The sequence below is a fragment of the Stenella coeruleoalba genome, assembly GCF_951394435.1.
Source record: "Stenella coeruleoalba genome assembly, chromosome: 8".
Lineage (NCBI taxonomy): Eukaryota > Metazoa > Chordata > Mammalia > Artiodactyla > Delphinidae > Stenella > Stenella coeruleoalba.
Window position 1 is genome coordinate 48682187 of NC_137154.1, and position 25596 is coordinate 48707782.

A 25596-nucleotide genomic window follows, 5' to 3' on the forward strand; every position below is an offset into this window, starting at 1 on the left:
TCGGTCTTCATCCTAAGAAGGTTATGTTGTATAAGTGGTGGGATTGGAAGGGAGTCCTCTATAATGAGCTCCTTCTGGAAAACCAAATGATTAATTCCAACAAGTACTGCTCCCAATTATACCAAATGAAAGTGACCCTCGACAAAAAGCGTCCAAAATTAGTCAACAGATAAAGCATAATCTTCCATCGGGATAACATAAGACTGCATGTTTCTTTTTTTTTTTTTAACATTTTTATTGGAGTATAATTGCTTTACAATGGTGTGTTAGTTTCTGCTTTATAACAAAGTGAATCAGTCATATATATACATATATCCCCATATCTCTTCCTTCTTGCGTCTCCCTCCCTCCCACCCTCCCTATCCCACCCTTCTAGCTGGTCACAAAGCAGCGAGCTGATCTCTCTGTGCTATGCAACTGCTTCCCACTAGCTATCTATTTTACATTTGGTAGTGTATATATGTCCATATATACACTACCGCTCTCTCACTTTGTCCCAGCTTTGGCCAGGCAAAAACTGTTACAGCTTGGCTGGGAAGTTCTGATTCACCTGCCGTACTCACCAGACATCGCATCTTTGGATTTACATTGATTTCAGTCTTTACAAAATTCTCTTAGTGGAAACAATTTCAATTTCCTGGAAGACTGTGAAAGACAACTGGAACAGTTCTTTGCTCAAAAAGATAAAAAGTTTTGGGAAGATGGAATTATGAAGCTGCCTGAAAAATGGCAAAAGGTAGTGGAACAAAAGAGTGAATACGTTGTTCAATAAAGTTCTTGGTGAAAATGAAAAATGTGTCTTTTATTTTTGCTTAAAAAACTGAAGGCACTTTTTGGCCCACCCAATACTTTTCTCTTTTAACCTCCCTACTAGCTTTGTGTGTGGATGATTTCCTACCTTCACTGTATGTTTGCCATTACTGGTGAGCTTTTTCATTTTGTAATTTTCTTTTTTCTAGTTGTGGCCTTTCGTTTTTCACCTAGAGAAATTCCTTTAACATTTGTTGTAAAGCTGGCTTGGTGGTGCTAAATTCTTTTAACCTTCGCTTGTCTGAAAAGCTTTTAATATCTCCATAAAATCTGAATAATAGCCTAGATGCCAGTTTGGGAAGGCCTTGCTAGTTGGGGAGCTGTCCTCCAGAGTGAAGTATTCTCTAAACCAACAACCAACATATAGCACTGTGTCCCCAATAACTAGAATCCATGTTCCAGGAAGCAAGGGATAGGAATATGTTTAGCTTCTCTCACCATCACCCCCAGCATTCCAGTTTTGGTATTTAAACTTCCTCTTCTCACAATCGTAGGCTCTTTTGAGTTTGAGATCTTAGTTCAGAGGAAATATTTCTACCAGAGTTCTAGTAAAACTTCTACTGAACTTGAATCCTCAACTACCTCTTGGTCTCTTTGGGTTCTTCATGTCAACAGACTAGCAGGTAAAGACGTGTATCTCTACTGATAACCTTAGCTGACCCTGATTACCAAAATGAGCCATCATTGTTGCTACACGATGGAGGTGGAGAGGAATATACCTGGAATGCAGGGGATTAATCAGCATGTCTCTTGGTTTTTCCATGCTCAGTAGTAATAGTATATGGGCAAATGAAGCAACTGGCCTGACAAGGACAAGACACATAATAGTTCAGACTCCTGGGGAGTAAAGATCTAGTTTACCCACTAGGCAGGCAACCGACACTAGTCAAAGGGTTAGACAAGAATGAGAAAAATCTATAATGAGTGGAGGAGGAAGAGGAGATGAACATCAAATATAACCTTAGGGTCAGAAATTACCGTAGAGATTATAGCTTGTTTTACTCATCCCCTTGCCTTAACTCATGCCAGAGACTGCAGCTAGCTACTACTTTGAAGATAAATACACAAATGATTAACTCGTACCTTACCTTTCTGGGAAGAAGTGAAAGCATGTTGTTTTTACAAAATAGATAGGCCACGTATTGTGGTGTGATAGCTGGATATAATGGATGGCATGCATAGACATGCATGGTGCAAGGAGTGAAATATATCCACCTTTGTATATACCACGTTGGGTCTTCTCATCTTCATCTGTCCCCTGCACCTTTATCCACTTGTTTCATTCCATCCACTGCTGTGGCAGCTTCTCTGTGTGGAGCCTGATCAAGTTCATGTAGGCACATCCACACAGTTCTTCACTTCATGCCCAAAATGCTTATGTCTCACTTGCCACCTCTAGGCTTCCTTGTTCACACTGAGTAATAATGTCCTGTGGAACCTACTTGGTACTCATGCATGGGCAATCCAGAAGTAGGACCAGTTAATACGTAATGCAGCCAATGTTTATTAACAGGATATGGAAACTGGAAGATAAATTCTCCTTCCCTTATCCTTACTCCGGACAGGTTTTTCTCATATGATATCGTTCATTTGCACTTTTACAAGATGCTTGCCTGTTGGTAAGCATTCAGTCACGCTTGTTACAAAATGGTGATCATCTTAGTAAAACACCATCATATTCCCTTGCCTTTCTTCTCTGTATCACTTCAGCTTTTCTCACTCCTGCTTCCCTGAAATTACAACTGTTAATGAAGTACCAGCAAATAAGCTTTTTTTTTACATTGATCTACATGCATTTTATTTATTTATTTTAACACCTTTATTGGAGTATAATTGCTTTACAATGGTGTGTTAGTTTCTGCTTTATAACAAAGTGAATCAGCTATACATACACATATAATCCCCATATCTCCTCCCTCTTGTGTCTCCCTCCCACCCTCCCTATCCCACCCCTCTAGGTGGTCACAAAGCACCGAGCTGATCTCCCAAACAAAAACAATCAGTTAAGTTTCTTAAGCTTCTACTCTAGAATGTTCTTTTTTTGCAGGCAGGTCTTGTGTCTTTCTGGTTTCTCCCTTTTTCCCACAGTGAAATTTCTAGTGTGTAGTAGAAAGTTAAATATTTGTTGTGCGTATTTGTTGAACACTGCTGTTGACTATGTTCAACAAGTTCTAATGTTTCATTAATTCTCTAAATGTAATCAGAAAGAAATAAGAAATGGTCTTTCAAAAATGAAAGAAGCTGAAGGTAGAAATACTATTTGACTATCCATGGGCACTAATTCTATCCCTGAATGCCTTTTTGACATTGAGTTTGCTTCAAGAAGCCAGAGAACTTGATGCTTGTGAACATTCTCTTAAAGGATACACATAAAATTAGCATTTCTTGCTTTTTAGATTTTACTTGAGTAGTGACATAATTTCCCAATCTAAAAGGTCAGGTGAGGGGGCGGTGGAGGAGGGTTTGATTGGGAGTTTGGGACTAGCAGATGCAAACTATTATATATAGAATGGATTAAAAAAACAAGGTCGTATTGTATAGCACAGGGAACTATATTCAATACCCTGTAATAAACCATAATAAAAAAGAGAACAAAATTTTTTAGATAAAATTAAATGATATGGAAAAAACTGGTCAGGTGCAACAACTTTTGAGCTTCCAGATCCAGGGGATTCTAAGTGTCCCCGGCAGCTGTGACCACCCCCTTCAAGTAGGAACCCTTCTGAAGTATGATGTATCTACGTCTCCTCTGGGTAGACACCTATGCTCTGATAAGTTTCTGCATCCTAGGGAAAAAATTATGGATTTAAACTACCCTGATAGTAAGCCCATATGAGATCTCTTTTTTTCTAATCTGTGACCTGCCAGGAATGCGTTGAAAAATGAATTGCATTAATAAGTTACCTAATGTTAACCTATCTTTGCAGTATTTGGTTAGAATCGCTTGGTTATTTATGTGTTATTATGATGCACCTTTGGTTTTGATTTGCTGATTTTAATTTTGGGAAGATTTTTTATCCTTTGTCATAAGTGAATAGTGTATAATTTTGTTTGTTTCTTTTCTATACTATTGTTATTCTAATTTGACTTCAGGATGATGTTACCTCCATATTGTGAAGCTTTCTATATTTAACATATTGTACAATAAGCCCCCATTTGGATTTCCATCAAGGTTTTTCCATAGCAATTACCTCCTTCCCCATATGCCTTTGTCTATACTTAGTAGAGTTTTTGCTACATAGGAGATACTTGAGTGCCCACTTGTTATTTATTGATTTACTAATTCATTGAACTGGCAATTCTGCAATGCTGTTGTTGAGTTGCTTGCCTTTTCCTTTTATCTCTAGGAAATTAGATAATCTTAAAAAAAAAAAAAACAGTGCTTCTAGGTAACTTTAGGATGAGTATAATATAAAACCTTTATTCTGTAGCTAGGGAAATAGAAGAGACCTATGGGGGAGAAGGGCTTTTCTTGACATATCAAAGAAATGCCTCAACTTTGGTCCCCCAAATCTGTAATTGTGCTTATGTTCTATGAAACCCTCCTTTCAGGATTTTCTATATGCTGTGTGACTCCTAGCTCCTCCATAATTTTCGGAAGTCTGTATTCTAAGTCTATTCTGTCACTCATGTCACACTTCAAGTCAGCTGATTCTGTTCAGTAATGAACTGCTGAGAAGTAGCACGGACAATAACAGAGTGTAGTAATCTTCAAAAAAGTCATGTTCTTGAATCTGGGCTTGGTCACTTATTAATTGCTTAGTTTTGAGTAGGTTATTTAATGTATAAAATGCTCAGTTCCTCAAATATAAAAGAGCTCTGAAAATAGCTACCTCACAGTGATTAAATAAAATGGTAAATTGTAAAGCACTTAGCACATGGCCCTACTTGTAATTAGTTCTCTATAAATCAGCTGGGTATATTGTTCTGGAGGTGATGAGGGAGGTCTGGATGCGAGTTAAAGATTTGGTAATCAACTTCAGTTTGCACCAAGATGGTAACTGAATTCATGAATAATGAAGGCAGTGGTTAACAACCTTGGCTGCACAAATCACCCAGAGAACTTTGCAAAAGCTACAGTTGGTGTTTAGAAAAGCAACACAGCCCCACAAGATTCTGACTGAACTGGTATAGAGCAGTGGTTCTCCAACTTCAGCATGCATTGGAATCACCTGGAAGGTTTGGTAAACCACAGATTGTTGACCTCTATCCCAAGAGTTTCTGATTCAGAAGATTAAGAATTTGCATTTCCAATACGTCTCAGGTGATGCTGCTGGTGCAGCTGCTGCAGAGACGGTTCATAAACATGAATATTCTCCTGGCAGCATAAGCACTCTTCTACTAATGTGTCAGAGTAAAAATAATAACTGCACTCCAGCTGTCCTCATTAGAGATTTCACCAATTTTCCTAAGCTCAAAGCTGAGGATGAGGATGTATTGATGAGAAAAACTAAGACATGAAAAGTGGGTTTTGATATCAGGTACAGCTATCTAGAGGGAGAGTGTGAGACGCTGAAGTGACTGAATGGCTACTAGTCACAGTCTTGTTTTGCCCAAACCTGTTTCTGGAGGGAGACGGTTGGGCTGTAAGAAGAGACCCTAAAAAGGAGGGAGTTCACAGTGGTTTCTGCTCACACAGAAAGTGATACGACTTGTGTCTTCTTCTATAATAATTAAGGAAATGTTTATTGTTTTTCAGGTGGAGTGGTGTAATATCACTATTTACTAAGTTTATTTTCTTTACTATCAAGTTTAAGATTCTAGCCCATTTCTGACAGTTGCAACTTTTTTTCTTGTTGAAGAGTGAATTACCATAAGTACTTACAGGTGGACATACTTTAAGGTCTCCCTCCCAATTAAAAAAAAAGTAAGCACCAGTCCTCAGCTGCCACTTTACTTCTGGTTTAACAGATTCAGGAAGCTGATTGGTTCCAGCCTGACCAATCATGTCCGGCCTCCAACTCTGACCAATTAGGTTCACTTCACTTCTGCTTAAGTGAGATTCTGCAGCTTGCCAGCTCTTTCTACTGCAGACTGGAGCGAAACGAGCGTTCATCATAAGTACTAGAGGTGAGAGCCTGGAGATTTTCAAATTTAGGTTCTATTTTCTGTTAGTGTCTGTTTTTCTTTGCTTTACTGTTTCTGCCTACTTTGGGAGACAGTGAATTTCCTGCTGCTGGGTGGGGGTGGGGTGGAAACAAGCAAAATGAACAAGGCACCTAGATTTTAGCCCTCTTTCATTTCATCTCGCTTACAATCCCAAACTATTTGCAAGAAGTCAAGACTTGGGCTTTCTTTTCACTAATGAAAAAAGAGAAACTTGGGGCTTCCCTGGTGGCACAGTGGTTGAGAGTCTGCCTGCCGATGCAGGGGACACAGGTTCGTGCCCCGGTCCGGGAAGATCCCACATGCCGCGGAGCGGCTGGGCCCGTGAGCCATGGCGGCTGAGCCTGCGCTCATCAACGGGAGAGGCCACAGCAGTGAGAAGTCCGCATACTGAAAAAAAAAAAAAAAAAAAAAAAGAGAGAAACTTGATACTGAGTTAAAGAAATGCTTAGGGCTGATCAGATACTGGAAACTATCTCTTCAGGTGGAATTCTTTCCTCCACCCCTGCTTCATTTACTTGGCTTGTTGTGGGGCTCTTGGAAAACCTGGAACTGGAAATAAGTCTCAAAGATGATGCTAGCTAAAGGGCCGGGCTACCAGCACTAACCCTGCTTTCATTAGGAAGGGCATTCCTAATTTTCCATATGGCATCCCTTACGATGGAGCTGCAAGAAGGACCTTCTTTGGTTGGCTCAACCTTTGGTTCTAACTCTAGCTTAATCTCTTAAAAGTAGCCTCACCATCCCTGACAAGGGCGGATATGGGCTACTTTCTCTCCTGACTCATAACAGCAGAGGGAAACTATGAATACAGCCTATTGTCTTCCTAGTGGCTTCAGTAGGCTTACTTTATAGTTACCTTCTACTCCAAAGCCATCCAGAACTTTCAGGAAGGATTCAGTGTCTAGTCATTTTGTGTCTAGAACATTTGTCCTGTATGAGATCCATTTTTTAACGAAGTCTTTTCAGGACACAAGGGTTGTTAGTCCAATTTAACTTTCCTGATCTCTCCATTCCTCTTAATCAGACTCTTTCTTAGGTTGAAATGTGGGAGACACTTTTTTTTAAATAATAATAATAACTTTTATTCAAGTGTTTAAAATTTTAAATTAAAGCATTATAAACATACACATATACATATGTATATGTATACATATGTGTGTGTGTTATGGAAGTAAACCAAATTTCTGGTGAAAATTGGAAATCTACAAGATAATTTCATTCTGATCTAATGCATTTTTTCTTGGTAAATTATAAGGAAGTAATTAGTTCCTTGAAATTTGCTATCCCTTGGACTAATTCCTAAGAAGCATCATAAGAAGCATCATTAAAGTTGATAGGACATCTCCTCATAAACTTTTTGTTGTTGTTCTTAATAAACTTTATTTTTTAGAGCAGTTTTAGATTCACAACAAAATTGAGCAGGAGATATAGAGAGTTCCATATACATACAACTTCTATGCTGTGCATATTCCTCACCAGAATCCTACACTTGTTAACAATCAATGAATCTTTGCTGACACATCATCACCCAAAATCCATAATTTATATTAGGGTTTACTCTTGTTGTTATACATTTTATGAGTTTTGATAAATATAAAATGACATGTATCCACCATTGTAGTATCATAAAGAATTGTTTCACTGTCCAAAATTCCCTTGTGCTCTGCTTATTCATCTCTCCCTCTGGGAGACACTCGTGTTCATTTAGATTCTGATTCCATTTGTATTCATGGAATTTTGGAGGCAAGACCCAAGGCTAGGGAATGACTTGTACTGAGGGGATAGACTATACTATCCATAATGTCCTCATATTCGTGCTGTTTAGATGTCCCTCTTTTTCTTTCGAGCTCTTGACTTGGCGTTTTTGTCTTCATAGAAACAGGTGGTTCCTCTTGTGTACTTCCTTGGCCCCTAACTGTTAAAGTCTTTGAAATTATTTAATTTTTTCAGAAGTAGTCTTTCTTTTATAACCCTAGGATTTTCAATTAATCATAACGGTACTGCTGAAATCACAATCTGCAGCTTTCTTATGGGACACCAGACTTGAGAGTTCCCTTCCATAATTCATGTCCAAACTACAGACCTTTAAATTCAAGAATCTATACTTCAGAACCTATGTTCTGGTAGGGTTTGCTCATGTTCCTCAGCCTGCAGTTGAGACTCATTAACCTCATAATTGAGTTGAGAAACAAGATCCCTGTAAAGTATATGGGTTGGAGGATGGAATTGGGCCAGTAAATGGGATTGTGACACTGATTCCAGAAGTTTTCCTTCCTCCCTGATACTGCTTGTGTCCTCAGAGAGTGAAAGAATCCTGTTACAGGAGAAGCCATGAAATGCACTGGGACCCTGTTGATAGGTGAAATCTAAGTGCACTTCCTAAAGGACTCATTTGTCTGTTGCTTAAAGGGAATTCAAAGTTTTCCTTAGTGCATGAGTAGTTATTTCTGACTGAGGGCTGAGATAGCATGTTAAGTCAGAAGCTCACAGATGCCGTTCATCACTTACTAATACGACTAACCCAGCAGGATTAAATACCCTCACTTGTGGCTGGCTTCCTTTAGAGAGCTTATCTTCATCCATGTAGAATAATCTTATTCTTATTGTGAGCCATCACAACATGAAGCAGAATATCTTAGGACCCTGTTTCCTATCAACTATTACAGAATTTTTAACTTAATGGTGTCATAAGGCAGACCAACAAACCACTAACAATCCTAGTTATGTGGTGAAAGTGGCAGCTGCCATATTGTGTGGGGGGAGGTGGTCCAATCCTGGATCAAATGATGAGGAAGGAGTTTTCACCAGGGAAGATGAGAGCAGGGACAATTAAGGAGACCTGCGAGTTCAGGAGAAATGCCCCTTGCAGTAGGGTACCCTAGTGTTTGTAGCCTCGAGGACTCCCTTTCAGGAATGCAGCACTGCTATAGTAGCAGGAGTTGCTGTTCAATCTAACATGTTATCTTCAGCAGCTGTTACCTAGACATAATATTAAATACCAGTGGAAAGCTTCCTAGTCTCTGTTTTGCTAACAGTATTGCCTTGGGCTTATTTTAGGACTCTTGTCCCACAGGAACTAGAGGTTGATGGTTCAGTGCTCGTCACAAGATTTGTGAGTCTGCATAACTGTTCTTCTAACTGAAGACTCTTCAGGTCATTGGGAGCTTTTTGTTTATGGTTACATGATGGCTCCTGAGCTGGGTTCAACTTGGGATGATGTTTTAAAGCAGTCTTAAACTTTCGCTGTCTGGTCTTGTGGAAGCTGTCCAGGTCAGAGCAGTGATAATTGTCAACCCTAAGAAAAGGACATGACAGGGTAATTGCATCTTCAGTTTCCTCATATTTCTGTGTTCTGTTGCTGAGAATTCCATGCCCCCATGTAGGGTTTCTCCAGGGTTTGCATGTCCGATATTGGTATCAAGAATTCTTTTGAGTAGATCTAGGTAGAAAGCAATCCTTTTTTGGAACAGTTAAGTCTGGACTCACTGCACATAAGTTTGGATGCACACAATAGGGTGCAAGCTATTACCTTGCTTCCTTTTTTCCTATAAACAGACTTCTGATTGGCCGCCTTACTCCATGCTCTTTATAGAGGTTGTGGCATCAACAGCCAGAAGAAGTGGGATGTGTGGTGAGGGGTTAATGCAAACTCAGTACATGCCTTTTCCTTTTGGCTGCTGCTACTTAACAGTAGTTTCTTGGACAGCAAAGTTTGCAGTATCTCTCTTCTGCAATGACCACCAGCTAATGCATGTTCTTAAAGAATCACTATTGAACTTGACTGTCAAATAACAAGCCATAAACATTCATCCCTCTGATAAAGAACCTCTTATAAGCAGTCACCTTTTCCACCAATGACTAACACTCAAAAAGGTTCTTTATTCATGCCCTTAAAGACAGTTTTCAGATTTATCCAGGTTCCTCTAAAACCTTGCATTTTGATAGTGTTGGGGTGAGTTAGGGTTAGCAACTGAGAGAATCTGAGTGAGATACCAAGAAACTTAGTTAACATTCTACAACTAGGATACTGGGGCTTTGTATTGTCTAGCTGACAACTTGACTCAGCATCCTAACTAGTTTTGAGGAAATAAAACTTTAAACACAGCATCCTGCTAACAGAACCACTCCACAAAGGTACAAGAGAAGTATTGAATAAGCATTAGCATGTGGTGCTCATGACAAGCAACTAGCTAAAGAGACTGCAAAGACAGAAATTTTGTCCATTTATATAGCAAAGTAGGTATCCCATTACATGCCTGTTATCAAGATAGATGATAAATAAGGACTGAAGAGTACCATTGGTTGCACAGTTATCTTAAATTCACCTGGTAATTTGGATAGTCACCTGTGTTTAATAGCCTTTATCCAGAGGAAAAATTTCTCACATTTTCATATGTGAGGTAGATTGGCAACTTGGAGCCAAGCATTGGCTGAAATAAGGCTCCTACCCTCCTGCCACAGAAACTTGGAGATAGACTAGTACAGTTCAATTTTAGATGGCTTAGAAAGCCAGGGAGAGCAGTAGAGATAAGATGCCTGTAGAAAGAGATGTGGTACACCCAAGTTAACACTCTTTACAAGACTTGATCTGTTTTTGCAGCAGCTCAAATTAATTGAGCTCTGCCTTAAATGCAGAGCACAAAATCCATGTTTCTGTTTATCTAAATGTACATATTAGAAGTTAGTCATTTTTTACTTAAACAGTGTTCTGCATAATCCCTTCATAAAACCGATTTGAAGACTTCATATCTACGTTGCCGTCGTTCATTCTGACTTGTCTGACATTTCATTGTGTAAATACATAGTTTATGCATGCTCTTACTGAGTCTTTGGAGTTTTAGGACTTTGCTATTAAGTGCATCTGTGAACACTTTTACATGTCCATTGTTGTACATGTAAGCTTCTTGGTATACTTAGAGTGAAACTCAAACTATAAGGGTATACAAATGCTCAATTGTAGGAGACAGTGCGAAACTGTCATTCAAAGTCATTGCCTTGATTTACATCATAAAAAAAACTTAACCAACACCCTCTCCAACACTCAGATCTTATTTTTCAAAATTAAATGGCCTTCAATGATAATATCTCGATATATATTACTGATTGCTATTTATAATTTCTTGTGTGTTTAAAGGTTTTGTTTGAAACCATTTTCTTGTCCAATTTCTCTTAACATTAGGACATTTGATAGTTATTTAGATCTTTATAAGTCCTTTGTGTATGTGAATCTTTCCATTTATAATGTCTTATAATTTAAGGCGCTTTTGAAAATTTAGTCCAATTTTCTACATTTCTTGGAGGAGACATATGTCTAAATTCTCATTTCTCCCAAGAACTAACTTATTCACCTATATTTCTATACCAAGAATTAAGGTTACTTTCACATTTAAATTCTTCATACATCTGGAATTCATTTTTGTTTATGGAGTAAGGTTGGGATCTAAAGAATTTCCATGTGGATAGTGATTTTTCCAGGTACACTAATTGAACAGGCCCTCCTGTCAGTAAGTTCTTACTGAGTTAAGATAAAGGTGGAATGCTGTGCACAAAGAGATGATTGTCCTGTTGACTGATCTCCTGGTCTGTGAGAAAAAGATGGACCTGTGGGTCTATGGCATAGGTCCTGGACGTATATACTTGAAAAGGCAAAACTCCAGTGGAATATCAATGCAGGGATCTCTGTGTAAGGTGGAACGTAACTCATGTTAGCCTCATCCTTTGATCCTTTCTCATCTTCATTCACATCCCTGCAGGGATGAGAGTCCAGGAGGCTGCATAGTTATAGGACCTCCCAATGGGACTGAGGATGAAGGACTGTTCTATTTCCTTACCCATATACTTCTACAAAGCAAAGGCAACTTTGTGCCAAGTTAAATCCTGTTTGTCTTATGCACATAATACAAACACATGACCACTGCTAGTAGTCATCCATCTGTTCTAATAATTCTCCTTTAACACCTTTATTGGAGTATAGCTGCTTTACAATGTTGTGTTAGTTTCTGCTACATAACAAAGTGAATCAGTGATATGTATACATATATCCCCATATCCCCTCCCTCTTGCATCTCCCTTCCACACTCGCTGTCCCACCCCTCTAGGTGGTCACAAAGCACGGAGTTGATCTCGCTGTGCTATGCTGCTACTTCCCACTAGATATCTATTTTATTTGGTAGTGTGTATAAGTCAGGGGTACTCTCTCTCTACACAGCTTACCCTTCCCCCTCCCTGTGTCCTCAAGTCTATACGTCTGTGTCTTTATTCCTGTCCTCCCCGAGGTTCATCAGAACCATTTTTTTTTTAGATTCCATACATATGTTTTAGCATACGGTATTTGTTTCACTCTTTCTGACTTCACTCTGTATGAGAGACTCTAGGTCCATCCACCTCACTACAAATAACTCAATTTCATTTCTTTTTATGGCTCAGTAATATTCCATTGTATATATGTGCTACATCATTTTTTAACATCTTTATTGGAGTATAATTGCTTTACAATGGTGTGTTTCTGCTTTATAGCAAAGTGAATCAGTTATACATATGTTCCCATATCTCTTCCCTCTTGCATCTCCCTCCCTCCCACCCTCCCACCCTCCCTATCCCACCCCTCTAGGTGGTCACAAACCACCAAGCTGATCTCCCTGTGCCATGCAGCTTCTTCCCACTAGCTATCTATTTTACGTTTGGTAGTGTATATATGTCCATGCCACTCTCTCACTTTCTCACAGCTTACACTTCCCCCTCCCCACATCCTCAAGTCCGTTCTCTAGTAGGTCTGTGTCTTTATTCCCGTCTTACCCCTAGGTTCTTTTTTTTTTTTAACATCTTTATTGGGGTATAATTGCTTTACAATGGTGTGTTAGTTTCTGCTTTATAACAAAGTGAATCAGTCATACATAAACATATGTTCCCATATGTCTTCCCTCTTGCGTCTCCCTCCCTCCCACCCTCCCTATCCCACCCCTCCAGGCTGTCACAAAGCACCAAGCCAATATCCCTGTGCCATGCGGCTGCTTCCCACTAGCTATCTACCTTACTACGTTTGTTAGTGTGTATATGTCCATGACTCTCTCTCGCCCTGTCACAGCTCACACTTCCCCCTCCCCATAACCTCAAGTCCGTTCTCTAGGAGATCTGCGTCTTTATTCCTGCCTTACCCCTAGGTTCTTCATGACTTTTCTTTTTCTTAGATTCCATATATATATGTGTTAGCATATGGTATTTGTTTTTTTCTTTCTGACCTACTTCACTCTGTATGACAGACTCTAGGTCCATCCACCTCACTACAAATAACTCAATTTCGTTTCTTTTTATGGCTGAGTAATATTCCATTGTATATATGTGCCATGTCTTCTTTATCCATTCATCTGATGATGGACACTTAGGTAGCTTCCATCTCCTGGCTATTGTAAACAGGGCTGCAGTGAACATTTTGGTACATGACTCTTTTTGAATTATGGTTTTCTCAGTGTATATGCCCACTAGTGGGATTGCTGGGTCATATGGTAGTTTTATTTTTAGTTTTTTAAGGAACCTCCATACTGTTCTCCATAGTGGCTGTATCAATATACATTCCCACCAACAGTGCTAGAGGGTTCCCTTTTCTCCACACCCTCTCCAGCATTTATTGTTTGTAGATTGTTTGATGGTGGCCATTCTGACCGGTGTGAGGTGATATCTCGCTGTGGTTTTGATTTGCATTTCTCTAATGATTAGTGATGTTGAGCATCCTTTCATGTGTCTGTTGGCAATCTGTATATCTTCTTTGGAGAAATGTCTGTTTAGGTCTTCTGCCCATTATGGATTGGATTGTTTGTTTTTTTTGATATTGAGCTGCAATGGAGATTAATCCATTGTCAGTTGCTTTGTGTGCAAATATTTTCTCCCATTCTGAGGGTTGTCTTTTGGTCTTGTTTATGGTTTCCTTTGCTGTGCAAAAGCTTTGAAGTTTCATTAGGTCCCATTTGTTTATTTTTGTTTTTATTTCCATTTCTCTAAGAGGTGGGTCAAAAAGGATCTTGCTGTGATTTATCTCATAGAGTGTTCTGCCTATGTTTTCCTCTAAGAGTTTGATAGTGTCTGGCCTTACATTTAGGTCTCTAATCCATTTTGAGTTTATTTTTGTGTATGGTGTTAGGGAGTGTTCTAATTTCATTCTTTTACATGTACCTGTCCAGTTTTCCCAGCACCACTTATTGAAGAGACTGTCCTTTCTCCATTGTATATCCTTGCCTCCTTTGTCATAGATTAATTGACCATAGGTGCATGGGTTTATCTCTGGGCTTTCTATCCTGTTCCATTGATCTATATTTCTGTTTTTGTGCCAGTACCATACTGTCGTGATTACTGTAGCTTTGTAGCATAGTCTGCAGGCTGCAGGTTCATAGTTCCCATTATTTTTGGTGTCTACCCCCAGTGTGTGAGGTTGGTTCAGTGTCTTGTGGAGGGGACTGGTGCCTGTGTTCTGGTGGATGGGGCTCGATCTTGTTTTTCTGGTGGGCTGGGCTGCATCTGGTTGTGTGTTTTGGAGTGTCTGAACTTAGTATGACTTTAGGCAGCCTCTGTGCTAATGGGTGGAGTTTGTTCCTGTCTTGCTAGTTTGGCATGGGGCTTCCAGCACTGGAGCTTGCTAGCTGTTGAGTGGGGCTTGGTCTTAGTGTTGAGACAAAGATCCCTGGGAGAGCTCTCGCCGATTGACATTACATGGGACTGGGAGGTTTCTGGTGGTCCAGTGTCCTGGACTCAGCCCTCCCACCTCAGGGGCTCAGGTCTGACACCCAGCCAGAGCACCAAGACCTTGCCAGCCACACAGCTCAGAAGAAAAGGAAGAAAGAAAGAAGCAAAAAAACCAGTCAAAATCCTTGGACAAATGGTAAAAGCAAACCTAAAAAGACAATCACACAAATAAGCATACACATACACACTCAGAGAAGAAGGAAAACAATTTTTTTAATGTTTAAAAATGTATAAAAATAAAAAAATATATATAAAAATTTAGAGAGCACCAAATAAACAAATCCAACAATGATAATAAGCACTGAAACTAAACTAAGATAAATATAAAATCAGAAACAAATTAGAGACAGAAAGCAAACCCCAAGTCTACAGTTGCTCCCGAAGTCCACCACCTCAATTTCAGGAACATTTGTTGTCTATTCAGGTATTCCACAGATGCAGCGTTTATCAAGTTGATCGTGGGGATTTAATCAGTTGCTCCTGAGGCTGCTGGGGAGATTTCCCTTTCTCTTCTTTGTTCTCACAGCTCCTGGGGTTCAGCTTTGATTTTGGCCCCTGCCTCTGTGTGTAGGCCACCTTGAGGAGTCTGTTCCCCACCCAGACAGAAAGGGGTAAAGCAGCAGCTGATTAGTGCTCTCTTGCTCACTCAAGCCTGGGAGAGGGAGGGGTACGGTAGTCATAATTGGAATGAGGGGTGATCCTGTAGCAGCAGAGGCCAGTGTGACATTGCAACAGCCTGAGGCATGCCGTGTGTTCTCCTGGGGAAGTTGTCTCTGGATTACGCGACCCTGGCAGTGGCGTGCTGCACAGGCTCCCAGGGGGGTGTGCGTAGTGACCTGTGCTTGCACACAGGCTTCTTGGTGGCAGTGGCAGCAGTGTTAGCAGTTCATGCCCAACTCTGGGGTCCGAGCTGATAGCCGTAGTTTGTGCCCGTCTCTGGAGCTCACTTAGGTGGTGGTGCTCTGCCTTCTGTGGGCACACAGGGAAGGAATCCCCTCTTCTCATACACCCTGAAACAATCGTCTCTTGTCTCTTTGGCAGGTCCAGACTATTTCCCAGACTCCCTCCCAGCTAGCTGTGGTGCACTAGCCTCCTTCTGGCTATCTTCACACAGCCAACCCCAGTCTTCTCCCTGGGTTCTAATCTCCAAAGCCTGAGCGTCAACTCCCAGCCCTCACCCGCCCAGGTGGTTGAGCAGACAAATGTCTCAGGCTGGTGTCCTGTATGTGAGAATCTCTCTGCTTTTTCCTCTGCACCCCTGTTGCTGTGCTCTCCTCTGTGGCTCCAAAGCTTCCCCCTCTCCACCTCCCATCCTGGCCAGTGAAGAGGCTTCCTAGTGTGTGGAAACTTTTCCTCCTTCACAGCTCCCTCCCAGAGGTGCAGGTCCTGTCCCTATTCTTTTGTCCTTTTTTTTTTTTTTTTTTTTTTGCTTTTGCCCTATCCAGGTATGTGGGGATTTTCTTGCCTTTTGGGAAGTCTGAGGTCTTCTGCCAGTGTTCAGTAGGTGTTCTGTAGGAGTAGTTCCACATGTAGATGTATTTCTGATGTATTTGTGGGGAGGAAGGTGATCTCCACATCTTACTCCTCTGCCATCTTGAAGGTCTTCCCAGTAATTCTCCTTCTAATGGACTCTAATTCAGTGGGGTCTTTTTTCTTAGAGTAGTTTCTCAGACATCTTTGTTCTGTCTTGTGAGGTCACTGCCCCTGGACGCATTGGCTACTATAGGACGATGAGCATGTGCTGCAAAATCCCCAGCATCCGTGAAAGGTTGTATGAGGTCCTTGGATGAAGAGCCCAAGGCACCAAATGCAGATAGTAAATCTTCCCTCTCCCCACAAAATAAAATAAAAAACCTACATCTAATAGGGAAGAATCAGATTTGGGGGTAGAGATGTCCTTGTGTAACGTGTCAGTCCTCAGTATAAGAAGGCTGGGGACACTATTACCTGTAGCTCTATGTGAACCAAAATGGGCAAAGACCATTATCTATGAGCTATGAATGTTCTAATATCAAAGCTTAGTTTGGAGCTGAGAGAGTCCCATTAGGTATTATCTATTGAATAAGTAAGAGACACTTTCCAAGAGTGAGCTGAGTAGAGATAAGCATAGGGCAACCTCAGGGAACAGATGGAGAAAGGGACCTCCACATAGGAAGAAAGTCCAAACAACTCAGATTGGTAGTCAACACAACTAAAATTTCAGCCCAGTGGCTGAGATGCTGAGGTACCTCCAGGATTTTAGTCAGCTTCCCCCAAAATCCCAGAGCTGTTCAAATTTGTCTCACAAGGGCCAAACAGTTGGTAATATACCCCTTATACTATTTTCCCATCTGTTCTGAGTACAACAGTTGGGAGGGGGAGAGAGGAGCAATTTGGAACGAAAACTTAAAAAAAAAAGTGGTAATTCAATGGTAGTAACCAAACACTTAAAAACTAACACTGTTGCAGCCCAGGTTCCTCAATCTGCTAGTCTAGAGCAGTATCAGGCTATTCTTATAGCTGTGTCTCCCTTCCCATGAGGCATCATGAATTGTGGGAATGCCTGTTAACTTCAAGCTAGCTGCTCTGCCTTCAGGCTACACCTTAAACTCAATTGCTTGAGGACATTACTGACACGAGGTCCTTCAGATTTATCTGCACTTAGAACTTTGCTCATGTATTCTGTTCCAGGGTAAGGAAAAGAGAGCATCGCTAAGCTATGTATTGAGAGTTGTGACAGTTACACAGCTTTCATTCTCAAAGTTCTGAGAGCAGTCTTTGAAGAGAGATCAGGGGCTGGATGACAGAAATAATCAATAAACAGCCTATAATAGGAAAGACTTTCTTGAGCCAAATAGGACTGTAGCCCAGGAGACAGCCTCTCAGCTTCGAGAAACTGCTCAGTTGATGCATATTTCTGCATAGTCTTATATTCCTTGTTCTGATAAGGCATAAATGTGATAGGGGGATGTTCCTTTAAAGTTTCAAAAGAGACAAACTGAGTATGTGTACAGTGAGACAGCAGGACCCTGGTGTCTGGGAAGGGAACCTTATTGTTGATGGAGTGTTAACATGGATGCCATAGGCAAGGAGTTATTTATCCTTATCTTGAAAATGGACATTCTTTAGCTTAATGGATAAGAGCATGTGCTGTGTGTTTGACAGGCCATGAATGAGTCTGTCTTAGTTCACAAAAAGTCAGGTTGAACCATGTATAAGCCAAAAAGACTTCCCCATACCTCAATATGTGAACATTTTCTCCATCAGGTTTATAATCATAACAGGTATTAGCTATCCCCACAGGACTGACTTGTGCACACGAGTTGAAGATTTTTCAGTGGGAGTTACCATAGTTGCATTAGAATGGGCCCTGTGAGGAGCAGGTGCCAACATTAAATTAGATGTGTCAGAGGTATACAGAGGGGAAATGCTCATGAAGGAAATGCTCATGAAGTAAGACAAAGAGGGATCCTGAGGCTGGAAGAGCCATGAAATCACAGGCAGATCTGATCCGAGAGGGAGGGAGGAAAGAAGAGGAAGGTCTTAGGCTTTCGTGTATTTCTAAGAACACTTTGGCAAGGCTGCGTGTAAGTCTTGAGGCAAGGGAACTCATGAGAAATCCGGTCTCACACTCCAGTAGATTTGCCTTATTAGCGCTGTGCTCATCTATTGGTTGGAAGCCACTAGGGCTTAGCAATGCCATGAACTTGAGAGCACAATGCTTGAGACTATCAGTCAAATATGCTCCTTGCAGTCCAGTCTGAAAAGCATATTTTTTATGGTCACCGCATCCCTGCTTGCCTTGCACAGATCTCCTTCAGATTTTAGGAGCAGCTCCACCATAGTTACTGTGGGCCTGTCTTGCTAAGGGCAAAATGGAAAGGAAGGAAGGATGAGCTCTACAGCCCCAGTTTCTGAAATTTTGCTCAGATACAGCTGTTACTTCAGTTGATAGATTGCATCCTAAAGGATAGGACTCCAATTCTGTGAAGTGCTGCCTTTTGAACTGTGTTTTAGCTGTTTTTAGAAGACTGCTCTGGCATTCTATGGGTCCAGCTCCTTCTGGTTGGTGAAACTGGTAATGCTACCAGTGGATCCCATGGTTATGAGCCCTGTCCTGCATATCCTTCTCTGAAGAGTGTCTGTTCTTTCAGTACTATGTCATATGGGATGTCCTGCCTATAATCAGTCATTCAGGAGGCCCTCAAAGAGAAGTGCTGGTCAAGGCTCTGTGGGAAAGAAAGGCAAATACATGCCCAGAATAGTATGTGTCATTGGTAGTGCAAACCACTGTACTTCCTAGGATTCAAGAGGCCCAGAGGAGTTGACTTGCCAGCAAGTGGCCTCCTTGAGGAATAACCCTAATATATCTGGGTTTCAGCATTGATGTCTATTGCTGACAGGCATTCAGAGGCAGCAGTCAGCCTTGATCATGGGGCACCTACATGGCTGGGTCCACACGTAGTCTCCTTTGCTGCTACTGTTGCTCGTTCATAATGTTAAGTGGCAGTGATACTTGTACCGTAGTCTGGACCTAAAACAGCCTTCTTGCTTTGGGCCCACTCAAAGCTATACTTACATGTCTTTGGGTATATGGACTAAAGCAAGATTCCTAAGTGAGGGATACATTCTCTTCAGAATCCAAGGTGGCAGGCATTATGCGTTCTATCTGGTAAAATATGTAAGATGAAGATCTTTTACTGATAATGATTTTTAACCATTGGCCCCCTAAAATTCACTGAAGTTCTAGGTTTTGAGTGTTAAGATTTGTCTCCTACCCTTTGGAGCATGTGTGTCTTACTAAGGCCTCTATTGTACTAAACACCTTTAGCTCATTTTGCCAGATCAACATGCCATCGATGGATGATGGTGGAGGTCCATAGGATGCCCAGTCATCTTTAAATTATGTTATGACACAGGAAGAGTTAACATGCCCTTGAGCAAACCACATATGAGAACTATTGTCCACCCCCTGTTAATGGAAATTGTTTTTGGGATTTTATCACTAAGATGGAAAACAATACATTTGTCAAATTCTCCATGTACCTCTGCAGCATTTTTGACTCTTGGTGGAGAGAAGTGTTAGAGGTTATTTGGCCTTCCCAACTCTTTGGCTCTTACCTCACAGGCCAGCAACACCACATGGAAGTTACTCAACCTACCAAGTACAGTCATTCTAACTATTCATCAAGTGACTGAAAACAGACTTTCTCCAAAACTTCAATTACTAACTAGACTCTGCTACCCAGAGTAGAACCCCAACTCTAATAGAGGGACCAAGATTATGCTTTTGATTTCTGGGTGTCAGGGTCAACTCAAACTTTAACCTTCAATGCCTTGGTATTCCCCTCTTTTTAGTATAAAATTGCCTGAGTAAATGGCCAAAGTTATCTTTTAGGAAGGTCTCAGGAAATCATCATGGTATATAATCATGTTTTTTTTCACAGTTCTTCCACTTAGGTATCCAGGTACCTCTTTAGTTACAGCCCTAGATCTTAACACTGGCACAGGTCTGGGAACTGAGCAAGAGACTGACTCTATTGGAGTGACCATCCTCAGCCTCCTCATCCTCCATTCTTGCCTTGTTCTATGAATGGTAAGCAGAGCCTTGCTGGATGCCCATCTATTTTGGCCCTTGGGACACAATATCCTATGAACTATCTTTAACACTCCCTGTGGGCCAAGCCCCTTTGATTTTCACCAGTTTTTAGAGTAATTTCAACCCTCTGGCTTGTTAAGTGCTTCCATCTGGCCTCTGCTATGGCAAGGGGACCACAGCCGTGTGCTCACAGTAGGAGTGGGAGATGACACAGGCTTTGTAAAGGGGCAGCTGCAGGTGGATCATCAGAGGCAGGGGCCCAATGTGGAATACACCCCAGAAGAGGCCAGCTAGCCCCAAACATCCCACCATAGTATGAGTGAGCACTGTGGTATGATGGAGTGGGTCGCAGATGGCTATGTAGTGGTCAAAAGCCATGGCAAGGAAGATGCCTTACTCAACCGTGGCAAAGCAGTGGATGAGGAACATTTGAGCCAAGGAGGCATCCAAGCCAATGTCAACAGCACCAAATCAAGATTCCCAGCAGTCTGGGAATAGTGGAAGTGGACAGAACCAGGTCAATGATAGCCTCTAGGCACAGGAAGAAGTACATGGGCTGGTGCAGGTAGTGCTCCACCATTACCAGCCAGAGTGGTGACATTCCCTTCCATGGCCACCAGGTATATGGAGCCAAGATGTGCAGGGACTCCAATCCTGGAATGCCAGTGAGCTGGAAGGAGCTGGGTGTCCAGCAGACATTATGAAAAGTGAGTGTGGCTAGTTATAAATGCACCTTCTCACTTGTGCCTCAAAATGCAGTAGGACTTTTTTCTGGAAATAAAAGACAAGAATATTCGTAGGTCCTATAATAAGGAATAGGTTGTTGACTAGATAAGATTCTATAAACATTCCTCAAAGTTACAGAATAATGTCACAAGTTATTACTATGTGACATTACAGAATAATGTCACAAGTTATTACTAGATATCTACAGATTTTTCAAGCACAAGCCAGAATACATATTTGAATGAAATGTATGAATATCTTTTTTGCAATATGACTCTCAAAGTAATGTTTTTGCATCAATGAAAGTGACCTAAGGTGGACAAGTAACTATTAAGTCATTTAACTCTTGTAGGTTGGCTATTAGGTATTTCTCAGAATCATATAAGCAGGATTTGGTGTGAGGGCTCCTTGATTAGAGATGCATTGATACTGAAAGATACAGTCTGAGACTCTAGATAGACCCCTGGGACTATCTAGACTCTACGGTAAGTCAAAGCTTAATCTTGGGGCCAGCATTAGCTATTGGATGAGCTGAAATATTTAATCTGCAGACCAAGATCACAAGGCAGATGCAAGCTGGTGAAGAAGACTCTCTGGGGGGTGGAACAAAAATGATTTCTGACAGGTGAGAGCTGATGATGGGAGCTCAGTTTGTGTCTGCCCAAAGGCAGATCCATGCAAGGGCTTACTGCTTTCTTGGAGGCTGAGTGAGGATAAGATTCTAGAAGCAGAGAGGGTTCTCCCCAGGAGGGAAAAAATATAATATTCATTGTAGAATAGCATGAAGCCTAGATGACTAATTGGCCAAAGAATCGGATTTGCTCAGAGTTCAGAGCAATTGGCTAATGGGGAGATGTATATTGAGAAAGACAACTTGGAAATAGTTTTATATTTTTTTAGGATCTAAAGGATCATGCCAGAATGTGTTCCTATATACAATAGAAGAATGTCAGGGAAATAAGTATGTAAGAAGCTTTGTCTTCTACATCTTGAGCCTAGTTGGTTTGAATATAGCAAAGTAGCCAGTATCTGGCCTTTAGAATTTTTCAGATCTGATTTCATATCTTGGCAGTAGGAGCTTGAGGCAAATTACTTTATCCCATTAGTTAAATACAACTGACCTCATTCTACAACAAAATTAAGTAGTGTGTCCTAGAGAAGTCATGAGGATTGAATGAGAAGGCAGTGTCTGAGGAACAGTAACCCTAAGCTTTAGCTCTTTAGACAGTTGAGACTAATGTGTAAAACCAAAGATACATTCAGTAAACTTCAAGAAACGTTGGAATGTCTCTCTCCAGGTAGCCATGGTGCCAGGAGGATGGCAACTCGTGTAAGCTGTTTGTAGTGACTTTATCCCACAGAATCCCTCCGCTTGAGCTGGGTTTTTCCTCCATCTCAAGGTTCTCATAGATGACTATGAATGAGAATAGAGAAAGTGTTGGCAGAAGCAGGAAAAAGGGAAGGTGAAAAGGCTGAGTTACTGGGGCTGGGAAAGAACGTGTGCACAGAAGTCAGCCTGTGATTGAGGTGAGGAGGTGGGGTGAGGCAGGGCTGTAGGCTGGGGGGACCCTGTCTTTGTTTATTACCCTTTGTGTTGCTTATTCTCCATCTGTTCTCCATCTATTCCTCCCGATCTCTGTTCTCTGTCCCCAGAAGCTGACATTTATGGAGTACTGCTTTTCTTTTTCCCTCCAGTTTCTAGGTGGGTTCAGCCCATGTGATGCAGGAGATGAGAGGGTGAGACTAGCCATCAAGAACTTATTCCCCAGTCCCTTTCTGCCAGGCACACTTGGCAGTGCTGTGATTTTTCTACCAAAGACCACAGCTCCTGAAAAGTGACACCCCACCCCCCGCACTTGTGTTCTGGCAACTGCATCTTGCCTTACCTGGTAGGCCTGAGTTAGCTGATGCTGCTCCCTGGGGTTAGTCCTGGGCCTCCACCATCCCTTGTCAGTTTCCTTAACCCTTCCCAGGCCTCTGTAGATGGTCTCTTCAGTTGCCCCCTTGACCATGCCACTTCTTCTTTGGATATATCAGACCAGATCCCAATAGTGTACAGTCTTCACCAGTATCATCGCTTGAAAACCTGCCTGCTTCCTCACTAGGACACATTGGAAAGTGGACAACTTCACAGAACTAGTTCCAAAGGCAAAAGAGTTCTAATCTCATTGTGGTCAAATGCTAAATGATCTTTACCACGAGTTTTAGATTTACAATAAAAGGGGACTTGTCTACTTCACTCCTACCTCCTAATTTACTGGCTCTCATAACTTGATGTTTTACCAAGCAAAGTGTAATCATGTGAAGAAATCTAGTTTCCCTCCAGAAAAGAGAGAGTCCTTAAATGGAAAAATCAGTGAGACTTGCCAAATGAATTTGTCTTCTGTTCTGATGCTTGTCTCCCTTACTGTGGTTACCTTCCTCCTATGTTAGTGGGGAAGCTGTTTGACTGTCTATCTTCCCTTCTGAAGTTATTTGAGTCCCATCACTACTGAGCCACACCCTGGGGCAGTGGTTCCCTTCTAGGTTTGAGCAGAGAAGACACATTGTAGGATGATCTCACAGACCAAATTACATAAGAGGCTAAATCTATATCCAGTGAATTATGAGCATAAGAAATGTTTTCTCTCGAAAGTAGGCAGACCTCTACTACATCTCAGACCTTGTTAGATCCAAGCCAAATGTCCTCAGTCCTGTGAACTGGCCTCAAGCCCTGGAGAAGGTGGATTTGATTTTTATCCCTCTTTCCTTCCTCATACCTGACAACACACAGAGCTGTTTTCCTGATGGATGTTCCATCTACATTTCATCTCTTCCTCTTCCTATCCATCTCCAGGAACGTATCATGAAACTGAAAGGGGTACCTATGACTGGAGGGATGCACTTCAGCTCCTGGATGGAGATGGATGAGCCTTGGGGTTAGCTTTACTGACTTTTATCCTTTCCCTAATATCATAACACTCCTTAGCTTATGCCTCCCTAGTCTGAATGGCAGCCCTTACTGCTTAAACACAGTAGAAGGAGGCTACGGCAGCTCCTGTTCAGTGGGGCTGTGAGTATATGCGATCAGAGCAGGACAGCTCCCAGCTGAGCTATATCCAAATAGATTTGCAAATACAAACCACAATTCTTAGCATTTTCACCCTGCTCACTACCTTTCTACATGGCTGAATTTTTCTTTTTCCCAAATGTGTCATGATCTTTTGCCCCTGATAATTACCGATGTTCTTTCCTGGTGTTGGAATAGCCTACTCATCTTCCTCTTCTGGCTAGTCCTTCTACATGGCACATTGCCACAGCTTAGGTATCAACCTAAAGAGGCCTGTCTTTGTACTGCACACACATAGTACTCTGGATTGCTTGTTTACCTGCCTGTTTCCCTGGACAGAATATGTTTCATGAGAGTAGGGAGCATGTTTATCTCATTCTCTGTTGTAATACTTATGCTAGCACAGTGCCTGGCAATTGAAGAATAAAATACATCGTGCCTTTTTAAAGCACCTGGAGGTATTTTGGAGGTTCCTGTTTTGGCATTAGTGAACTAGAGGGCCTCTTCAGCCTCCTTGTGTATGGCTCTGTGTGGACTCCACCCTCTCTGTCTCCTTCCAAGAGAATTCCTTCCCTCTGGGTCTTAGAAACTTATATAGGAGCACGATCTAAAGTTGGTTGCCCAACTTTAAGTTCTTTCTTATAGGCTGGGAACACATACTGATGACCTTTGCTCCTTTTCTAGATCCTCCTTGTAAGACGTTCTTACCTGGGATGTGTAGTGTCAGCAAGAGCCTGGGGCTTTGCAAATGCCTCTGAGGCCTGGCACGTATAAGCGTTCTGCTCAGGGGTAATTCCACTTGTAACCTTCCCACTATCTTAGTGGAGAAGGAAAATAGCAGTCTTTGTCCCAGAAGGATGGACACAGATTCTAAATTTGAACACAGCTATCCGCAGCATGTTAGGGTTGGTCCAGAGAGGTCTAAGTCTATGGAGGACAGACCTGTTAATTGAGTCATGATCCCTTGGGTCCAAGTCCTGCTCTTGTTTGTTGTCTGGCCTCCCTGGAGTCTGCAACTAGTCTAAGGACGCCAAGTAGAAATCAGAAAGGCCTTTCTAGAAGAGGGATGAAGAATCTTCTTGGGATTAGAACTCAGCCTGGCTGTCAAACTTTAAGTAAGTTTGATACCCTTACAGCACTTGGAAGTGGTGGTAGAATCCTGAATTAACTTCAAGACAGACAAATAGCAATTACCTAAAAGTAAGATACTGCAGACTTTTCCCCTTGCTCTGGTTTACATTGTGAGGGCAGGACCCCATGGACTTGTGTGGAGCAATGCATGTCCTTTACATCCTTCTGAACCTAAATTTCCCAACCTGAAATCCTGTTTCTTAGGAAGGGGAAAACCTGCTTTCTCAGTTTGACTTATCCCCTGGTGTGTCCTAATGGGCTTCTCTTGGGTTGTGGGGCATCACACTTTAGGACATGTGACAAGACATGGCCTTTGAAGCTCCAGTGGCTTGAGTTTGCAAGCCAGCTCAGTGACCTACCTACTGTGTAACCTTGAACAAGTTGTTTCACTTTCACTTCTTCAAGCATAAAGTGGGAATAATACCTATCTCTGGGTAGCTCTTATAATTGAGATACTATA

At 41.6% G+C, this 25596-nt stretch overlaps 1 protein-coding gene and 1 pseudogene across 14 annotated transcripts in view; one reads left to right on the forward strand and one right to left on the reverse strand.

Annotated features, from left to right (window-relative positions):
* Window positions 1-25596, forward strand: part of TRIM68 (tripartite motif containing 68) — a 167987-nt gene that overhangs the window by 32628 nt on the left and 109763 nt on the right. For 11 of the 13 annotated variants that reach the window (XM_079930813.1, XM_079930818.1, XM_079930820.1 and 8 more), the window contains one exon: window positions 5722-5880. The exons of 1 other annotated variant lie outside the window; for it this stretch is intronic. The gene's annotated coding sequence lies outside the window, so the exon portion shown is untranslated. Of the gene's footprint in view, window positions 1-5721; window positions 5881-15693; window positions 15719-25596 lie in introns of those variants that run through there. One more of the 13 variants, XM_079930810.1, reaches the window with a different exon arrangement.
* LOC307190398 (olfactory receptor 52M1-like) overlaps window positions 20107-25596 on the reverse strand; it is a 33221-nt pseudogene continuing 27731 nt past the window's right edge. Inside the window, exon 2 of the transcript in view lies at window positions 20107-20947. The product of the transcript in view is annotated as an olfactory receptor 52M1-like (transcript). The remainder of the gene's footprint in view (window positions 20948-25596) is intronic.